This window comes from Elaeis guineensis, chromosome 9 (genome assembly GCF_000442705.2).
Source record: "Elaeis guineensis isolate ETL-2024a chromosome 9, EG11, whole genome shotgun sequence".
NCBI lineage: Eukaryota > Viridiplantae > Streptophyta > Magnoliopsida > Arecales > Arecaceae > Elaeis > Elaeis guineensis.
Genome location: NC_026001.2, coordinates 3,953,138 through 3,963,433, shown reverse-complemented (window position 1 = coordinate 3,963,433; position 10,296 = coordinate 3,953,138). Strand labels below are relative to the sequence as shown.

The 10,296-nt window shown below is 34.1% G+C and overlaps 3 pseudogenes; all 3 read right to left on the bottom strand.

The window, feature by feature from the left end:
* Window positions 1-241: 241 nt before the first annotated feature.
* On the bottom strand, window positions 242-9,154 carry LOC105035525 (uncharacterized; annotated as a pseudogene).
* LOC140851794 (uncharacterized) lies at window positions 3,480-4,552 on the bottom strand (annotated as a pseudogene).
* Window positions 4,776-6,082, bottom strand: LOC140851793 (uncharacterized; annotated as a pseudogene).
* Window positions 9,155-10,296: the final 1,142 nt, after the last annotated feature.

The following is a 10,296-nucleotide window of genomic DNA, read 5'->3' as shown; positions in this document are numbered from 1 at the left end:
AACCAGACGCTGGGTTATCCATGACCAGCAAATAATTGACCTCTGCGAGTAGAAGCTAGATCAAGTCGTCATCAAGCTGAAATGTTGCTAAAAATGATTTGAAACATCACATCACATAGAGACATCAAAAAAAATTATAAAAAAAAGATCCTGCAACATCACATCATAGAATATCAGCAACCACTGAGACTTGATCAACAGCAAAATAACAATCCAACAACAAATGCTAAAATCCAACCTATGCATCACAACAAATGATAAAACCCATTTCATTCAGTTCGAAGTTCATAAGAGAAAGATATGCTCTTAAAAGGACATTTGTTAGACAATCATAACAAACCACCATATCTATCATGCCCAGACCTGGATTACCCCGAAGCTACACCCGAAAGAACCCATAACCAATGAAACCAAAATTATAAGCCCTAAACTAAAAGCTCAAACTGAACAAGAGGGAATTCAAGTAGAACCCATTCTAAAAAAAAAAGAGAGATCTATCACTTGTGCATGGCATCATCATCTCGGCGACTCCTGAAAGTATTGGGACCCTGTAAGGAATAGAAAAAAGCTTATTAAGTAGAAAATATAGAAATTAGTACATACAACTCATAAAGCCTATATAATAAAGATATACATGAAAATAATATAAAATCTAAAAATTATATGTAGCTAATTACCTGATGCGAGGCAAAACCACGTAAAAAAGATGTAATCTGATCCATCTGAGTCCTCAATGACATTATCTCTGTCAGATAGCTCCGTCTCAGCTCCTCCATCTGCAGGTCATGTCTCTGACTCATCTCTTGTATTTGTCTCTAGCCTACAGATCTCTGCAGTGCTGTTGTTCTGTCTACACTCCTGAGTATATCTGCTCACTGCAGAAACTAAGTGAGGGTAACTCCAACTCCATAACCCCTTACTCTGCCATAACGCTCTGATCCCATAAGCTCAGTAAACACCTGGTTCTCAACGCTACTGCACTCCGCAGATGATGATGACTCGTTGGTATGCTCTACAATAAGTGTGGTTGCCCTATCCTATATATTAAAGAACAGATCAATATATTAATAATAAAAAATTATAATATAAATTATTTAATAAATAAATCAATACATACAATCAGATCTCTAGACTCCTCTCGTACAAATCTGCCATCTCGATGCATATGAGTCATTCTATAGAACTCAACCTTACCAGGCTCCCTCCCATGCTCTTCTATCTATAGAAAAAAGGTATACGTTATATAATATATGATCCAATATATGATATATGACACAAGATATATCATTATACAATACAGAGCAGGAGATAATGAATTGAACCGACTACAAGCTCTTAGACCCACATCTCTGAGATCGATTGGCACCATTAGGCTTCCAAAAGATTAAAAAAATAAGTGCAATGTAAGAGAAAATTACAAAGATAATCAAAGTTAATATGGATACAAACATTGAATGAACAAAAAATCGAAGTCTACAAAGAATCGAACCATATAAAGACCGATAAAGGTTAAAAAAAATCAACCAAAATTTGTGATTTAAAAAAGTGTAACATACAAATTCGGCTCTGAGCCTCGCCTAACTCTTAGAACCTGATGTGTGAGGCACCAACTGAGATGATCGTGCAGCTCTGCCAATATTAGAGTATGTCTGCCATATAAAATAAACAATATGACATATCTTGTATAAATATTTAATTCATATTGATAATGTATAAAATAAAGAGTAAATGTAGATTATACATAACCTGTCCTCTCTCCGAAAATCAGTAGTGTACAAGCTCAATCCATTGATGAGGGTACACATCGGGAGGACAGGTACGAGCAACCTCCTCTGTCATACCCTTCTTCTTATAATCCCTCTTTAACTTGGCCTTATACTCTTTCTATTTACGATTCAGGGACTTCATTATCTAATCATGGCTCTCTTGAGGGATCACAAACTTAGTCTACAATAAAGTACAAGAAAAATATAAATGTTAGATTAAATCAACTACTATAATCTTTAACTAGTTAACATACAATTTCAATTTATCTTTTTACCTTTACAACCCGTAATAGCTCAACTTTATACGAAGAAAGCATATCATTCCATCTAGTGCAGTTGATTGGATACAATTGACATTTCTGTGCAACTGATCCTAAAAAACTAAATAATAGGCTTCCCGACCTCTTAACGGGCTGTCCTAATTTGTTGCATGTCACGATGATTCTCTCACCCTCATCGAGCTGCCATATGTCCCTAGCTCGTGTCGGTCCCCGTCTCGCCTTCATTCGACCCTGACTATCTACAAAAATAAAAGTTAATCAAAATTATTAAATATGCATCATATGAAAAAAATTTGAAATAAAATATTAAAATGAAATAAGCATAGGATTTGTTCATTTAATTTACCCTGAATCTGTAAGTCACCTATAACAGGCTCATCATCTTGGTCATCAGCAGGAGGCTAATGCTGAGACGCATCAGGCTACTGAGACTGCTGAGGGTCATCAAACTGGCTAGAAGATCCGATCTGGAAATGCTGAAACTCTACACCTCTGAAACATCTCTGAGGCATAACGTGTCTAACCTGCACATATTGATTATAATATGAATTAATACAAATTATATATACACTAACAGAGGAATTGCTAATAATAAATACAATTTATTAAATAAAAATATATATCTTAAAACTCTTTGTATCAACAGAGTCAAACATCATTCTATCCTTGAACATATGTCCTAACTCAATTGGTTGAAATATTTAGATCATCAATTGGCACAATATTTAGAGGCATACATTGACTATAAGTCTCCTCATCTTCCAGAACTATTCCTTTCCCCATGTCATACAAGTCCCTAGGTTTCGTTTTGATAACAACAGCCCAATCCTTATCTTTCGAGTCTTGTACAAAAAAATACTTGTTGAGCTTGAGATGAAAATATGAATGGATCATCCTTTAACAAGACACCAATGTGTATCAATCATGAAAAATTTACAAGTGTGTATCCATTTGTGTCTTGCTTTAAACCTCTTGGTGAGTTTACATCAACCCAATCACATCGAAATAATACTACCTTAAACCTTCCATAGTAATCCAACTCGTAAATATCTGTAAGCGCACCATAATAAATTTTTCCATCTACTTCCACCATTACTCCACTATTCTGAGTTTTTTTAAATTTTTCACGTTCTTTGGTATGGAATTTAAAATCATTGATGATGAAGCCATTATATCTCTTGACAATATTATTAGGACCTCGAGCAGTAGCTATCAACTCATCTGAACAATTGCTCTCCATCATTATTGGTACCTAAAAAAGGACACAATTAACAAATGATATATCATAATATTAATATATATATATATATATGTCTAATCTGTTTGAAAAGCCATTCAGGGAATATTTCAACCAACCATCTTTGCTCAACCCTTGAATTTGGTCGAATGTTATTGTTGACTTGTCGTTGAGCAAATAAGAATTTGCTGTATAAAAGTTAAATCATTGATCAAGAACATTATGCATGGTAGGACAATAAATTAAATATATTATAACCATCATAACCTGCGATAATCAGATATTATGTCACTACGAAGTAAAACATAATGATGTGCTTGTGCCAATGATTTTTTGTCAAGAACAATACTTTCAATCTTTCCCAAAACTCTCCCACCAGATAAGAACTTGTAATTTTCAATATTTTCTACAATCTCATAATTCCTTTGAGGTCGGTTGAATGTTGTTTCTACGCCTTCAAGATATCTTGAACAAAATGTTAAACATTCTTCAGCAATATATCCTTCTGCAATTGAGCCCTCAGGATGACCTCTATTGCGTACATAATCTTTCAAGCGCACAAGATACCTTTAGAAATCAAAAATATTGTAAAACATCACTATCAACAAAACCTTTAATGGAGGTAAAAAATGATAAATTATAATTATAAAGTTTATAGTAGCTTATCTCTCAATAGGATACATCCACCTATAGTGCACCGATCCACCAAGTTTAGCTTCTGCAGCTAAGTGAATGATTAGATGGACCATAATAGTAAAAAAACTTGGAGGAAAGATCTTTTCCATTTGGCATAACAAAAGTGCAACATGAAACTCCAATTGATTAAGTTCTCGAGGATCAAGGACTTTAAAACATAATGATTTAAAAAATATTGACAATTGAGAAATAACTGCAACAACTTGTTTCGGCATTAATGATCTTAAAGCCAGTGGAATTATATCTTGCATCAATATATGACCATCATGACTTTTTAGATTTGAAAGTTTCCGCTCTTTCAAATTGACACATCGTAAAATGTTTGATGCATATCCATCAGGAACCTTGATATTTTTTAAAACTGTTAGAAAAAGATCTTTTTCTTAGATGGACATTGTGTAACATGCAGAAGGCACATAAATTTTATCATTATCAGTAACTTTGGGATGAAGTTCCTGTCGGATGCCCATTTCTTTTAAATCAAGACGTGCCTTCATATTATCTTTGATCTTGCCATCAAGATTTAATAATGTTCCAATTAAATTATCACAAACATTCTTCTCTATATGCATCACATCAAGATTATGCCGAAGAAGATTATGCTCCCAATAAGGTAAGTCAAAGAAGATGATTCTTTTCTTCCATAACTATTTAGTTGTACTAGTTGTAGATACTGCAATTGTTATAATATTATTTTCATATCCATCTATATTTTCATCATCTTCAAAGAAATTATCAGCATCCTCAGACACCTCTTCATCTAGATTGCTAGTACTGACTTCCTCTGGTAACTCTTCATGCATTGAGCTTCCAACATCCTCTTTTTTTTGAAGACTTGGATATCTTACCATAACTGTGATTAATGCTATGCATTTGTCTCATAACATCAGATCTAGAAGGTGGAATAGGGGCGAATCCCAACTCTATAGTTCCATCAAACAAATCTTTCTGAAACCAAAATGGATGATTTGCTTCCAACCACCGACGATGTCCCATATAGCAAAACTTTTCCCCATGTTTTAACCAATATGAATGGGTTGAATCCCCACATGACGGGCATGCAACACATCCCTTAGTACTCCAACCAGATAAATTAGCATATGTAGAAAAATCATTGATAGTCCATATAAGAGCTGCTCGTAATTTAAATGTTTGACCAGTAGAAGCATCAAGTGCATCAATACCTTCCCATAACTGTTTCAATTCTTCTATTAAAGGTTGCAGAAAAACATCAATATCGTTCCCTGGACTCTTATCACCTAGAATAACCATTGACAAAATTAATGAAGCATGTTTCATGCACATCCATAATGGCAAATTATAAGGAATCAAAACAACTGGTCAGGTGCTGTATGTAGAACTTAAAGTCCGAAAAGGATTGAAACCATCAATAGCTAAATCCAATCTAACACTGCGAACATCAGAGGCAAAAGTAGGATGCCTATCATCAAATGCTTTCCATGCTAAACCATTTGCTGGATGTCTCAACATTCCATCCTTTGTACGTCCTTCACATCTCATTGAAAAAGCTATTTTGACGATGCATAGATTCTTTTCAATCTAGGTATGAGAGGAAAGTAACGCAATACTTTGATCGATTTTTTTTTACTCTGTATTGCATCCACGTCATTCAATATATTATCTTCATCTTCTTTATGCATTATCCATCGTGACGATCTACACACATGACATGATTCTTGATTAACATTATCGCCTTGATATAATATACAATCATTCAGACAACTGTAAATCTTCTCATATCCAAGATTCAAATTTTTTATTAATTTTTTGGCTTCATAAGAGGAAGATGGCAAAGTAGTGTCTTCCGAAAATGCATCATTTAATAATTGAAGCAGCATAATAAAACTCTTGCCAGACCATCCATTCAAATATTTTAAATGAAATAAATGCACAAGAAAAGAAGTCTTCAAAAAATTTTTACAATCCAAATATAATTTTTGATCACAATCTTTCAATAAATGGTGATACCCAGCTGTCTCATCATTAGATGAACATACGGGCTCCTCAACATTCATAGGATCAGTAGACGTAAATCCCTCAAGCATCCCAACTATTTCTTGTTCTCCACTAAAATCTTCTAAATTTCTAACACCAGTCCAAGAGCATCTCTGAGTAAACCCCTCATATCATCTTTTCTTGCAGAATTTCGTTGTAAGTTATCAGATCCCCAAGAAGATGTATGTTCTACATAGAGGGGTTGAGTAGATGAAGATAATAACATAGACTCTCCATGAAATACCCACTCGATATAACCCTTCAAAAAATCATTCCATACCAAATGTTCTTCAATAGTTTGTGGATCTAGTGAAAAACAATTTACACATTTTCGGCATGAATATAGAATCTTTCCATTCATACTAGACTTCTCAACAGCAAATTTAATAAAATCTTGAACTCCATCTAAATAATCTTTCTTGAATCTTGGTTTATTTATCCAACTTTTGTCCATCATAAGATAAAATTTGATTGAAACTGCAATTTAACTGAAAAATTTAAAAAAAAAAATCTTCATATCATTTTGCCGAGGATTTAGCCAGCAATATCATAAGATGAAGAACATGATAAAATATAAGAAAACTTGTTGCATTCTAGATGATATTTTTATTAGCTATTACTAAACCATTCCATCTATTAGAATTATACATGGGCATAATAACTTGAATCGAACAACCTATTTGAAACATAAATTTCAACAAACTAAAAAATAAAATTAAATATCACACGCCAATCACTTCAGAAAATAATTGCGCCAGCAAAACAGTTAGACAAACCAATCTATCATGATATTAGATCTTTACTTCATTTCTATTTACAGTAAAGGCATGCATTTAATAGCATACTTACAAGATTAGAGTCTATCTCATACGATGAGCCACTGCTTTTATTACAAGATTGCTGCCTAGAATTCTTTTCCTTGCTTCTTAGAGACGTTCACTGTTACCTGACTGCTGCTCTATTCAACTCTGAAAGCTATTTTCTTCAGCTCAAGACCAAGTGCAAGTTTGTATTGCACTAATTTCTGACATCCTTACTGGTTGAATTCCTACCTGCTCTGTACATTCTTGGTTTCTTTCTATCATTTCTATCTAATGCTGTAATCTGCTCTCATTTTCGCTGTATAAACCTTTTGCTTTAATAAACTTCTGGTGTCTCTGAGGTTCACTCCTTAGCCTCCATTTACATCAAAAAGGAAAGAAAAATCTCCCCCATGCTTTGAATATTTTATTGTCCAAAGAAATTGTAGTTAAAATCCTTTTATTGTAACCAGATCCTCTGAGTTTGTATTCTTCATTATCTTAATGAAATTTGTAGAACTCTTCATATTTATTCCTTCCTCTTGATATTCTATTTGCATACAGATAGGAAGTTGCATATCACAATGTATGCAGTGATAGCATTATACTTGAATTCGTTCTTAGTTTGCTGATGTATCTTTAAATGTGTGTGTATGTATGTATGTATGTAGTGCATATTAACTATGTAATATATAAATGCAGAAGAAATGTATCAATACTCATTGTACACATATCTGATGTTCCATCAATGCCAAACTTCCCATATTCATCATAGCCATTCTTCTGTGATGTCACAACCAGTGGAAAATGACAGTGCAACTTCTAAGTGTAATGTGGTACATATTCAAATAATAATGTGGTGGTGGATGAGACATCCATACCTGTGCACTTCCCAGTCCTTTTTGGCCAGCATATTAGCATACATAAAACATTTGTGCTTTCTTTCACAGATGCTAGTAGGTGACTTCTAGATTTGTTAGATCCTAAGAAAAAGTAGTTAAACTAATGAGAGGAAAAAGCGTAAGACGTTGCTGGCTCCTTTACCCAAATCACCTACAATTTATCGAAGAGAATACTGAAGGTCAATATTTCATGCAGTGAAAACTATATTCAATAGCAAGAAACTATATACCTACTGAAATTCTAAGGCACTACAGTCCAAAGATGAATATTAACTATCAATGTAACAAATAATCAGATAGAATTGTAAACAAAGAATTAAATTTGCACAGGAATAATTGATTTGCTTTTATTGCAAAATATTGATGACCATTTCTGAAATACTGGTCAGCAATCCCTTGCATCATTGGACATAGATCAGTTTTTAATAAGCATGAAAAAAGCATAACCAGTATCAAAGAAAACATTATATAAGAACATATCATATATAAAAAGGATAAAGCATTAGCCTGGTCTCCTATACAAATTCACTATGCAAAAAGCAACTTGAAGAACAATGGAATCCATTTAAAGCTCATATCATGTTCAGAGAGAGAGGAGAAACAGAGAGAGGGAGGGCAAGAGGAAGAGAAGGAGAAGAATATTCTTGTAGCTGCATATCTACATCTAGCATCACGCCTACAGAGACTGAATAAACAAAACAATATAAATTATAATATACCAATAGAAACAGAACCATTTTTGTATTTTTAAAATAAAGATGGAAAAGACATATTTGACAAGCTGAATCCAGAATCAACCTTTGGAAAGAGAACAGAAATATAATATCTATCTCAAGATTCAAGAAAGCCATTGGCCGGACCAGTTAATACACAAAAAAAGTTAAGACGAATTAAACCCTAGACGAATTAAATCCTCCCAGAAGCTCCATAGAAAGGGAGAATTAAGACGAATATCTCAAACCCTAAACCCTAGACAAAGTTTTGAAGGAAGCTCGTGAGAGATCGAGGATGGTGGTAACCCCTAATCTAGGGTTTCGTTTTCGTGGTAGTATAGAACGAAGACGGAACCATCTAGGTTCGAGGTTTGGGGCAGTGGGGGCGGAGGAGAATGAGGGCGATCCGAGGATGTTAGGGATTCAATTGGGTAGGCGAAAAGTAGTGATGGGAGAGGAGGAGGATGAGATCGAGGGCGAGGAGAAATACCTTAGGCGAGGGCGAGGTCGACGGCGACGGTGAAGCGGACCGACGAGAGGCAGCGATAAGGGACGACGACCAGGGCGTAGGATGGAGGCGCGAGAGCGGGAGCACCTTGCGACTGAGATGGAGATGAGGCGGAGAGTCCGTTTGCGGAGAGGACGGGAGGACTGAGGAGTCTATAAAAGTTGTGGATGAGGCGGAGTGGCTCGGGAGGGTAAGAGGTGTGGAATTTCGATTGAAGGAACGCGGGGAGGGGACGGGGTTAAGCGTAAATTTTAACACTATTGTCCGACGCGTTTCGCGAGCGTCGGCAATATAAAATTGTTAAAATCTAAAATTTTTGTAGTAATTTTTTTACGTTGGGGGTATTAATATATAAAAAAATATTTTTAAATTTATGATACTGTTTATCAATATAATTTTATAGGGACATTTGATTCGTAATTGGAATCAAAATGAGAATGAAAATCGGAATGGTTTGAAATCAGAATCGAAATGACTAAATTTTTCAAAATATTTGATTCATAACCGGAATCGAAATTAGAATGAAAATTTGAATACGTAGAGGAGAATAAGAATTGAGTTCTATATAGATTGAGTCATTCCCATTCTATCTTGAAATCGAAATTAGAATGGAACTCCTTCCAACCAAACGGTTGAAATGAAAATCACCCATTTCGATTCTGATTCCAAATCTTCACTTTCTTCAACTAAATACCCCCTATATTGATTAGCTTTAAATCCTAAATGAATTATTTATTAAATTATTTATTTTTTTTTGTAATATATTGAAGATTTTTTTTTAATCTTTAACGATGATATTTGTTTAAAAATTTTATTTTATTGAATGATAATATCTTATGTTAATTTAAATTATTTTATTTGATAAATTTTTTTATTGATATTAAAAAAATAAATATTTATGAATCATAAAAAAATAATAATAATAATATAAATCAGTAAACCAAATCAAATCAGATCATTTAAATCATATTGGGTTGGTTTGATTTCAATTGTCTATTGGACTGATTTGATTTTTAAAAATGTCAAATCATTTAGGACTAAACTGACTTAGATTTAAGGATGAAACCGATCTCAACCGAATCATGCCCATCCCTAATTATGTCAGTTGGATGGTTGAAGGTTTGCCACATGACATCAAAGTTAAAGTCATAGATGACGAAGCAGAGGAAGTATCGGTGCTTGTGGAAATGTTGGAGATGAATCAGACTCAAAAAAAAAAAAAAAAAAATGTTGGAGATGAGTCTCCCTTCAGAGCGTCGTAGGAGGAGCTTGAGCCCTTTATCAGTCAACTTCAATACAGCATCTTCGTTCACCGGTGGATCATGATTGGTCTGTTGTCCATGTAACAGTGGAGTTTCCAAGAGAGAGTTAATTATT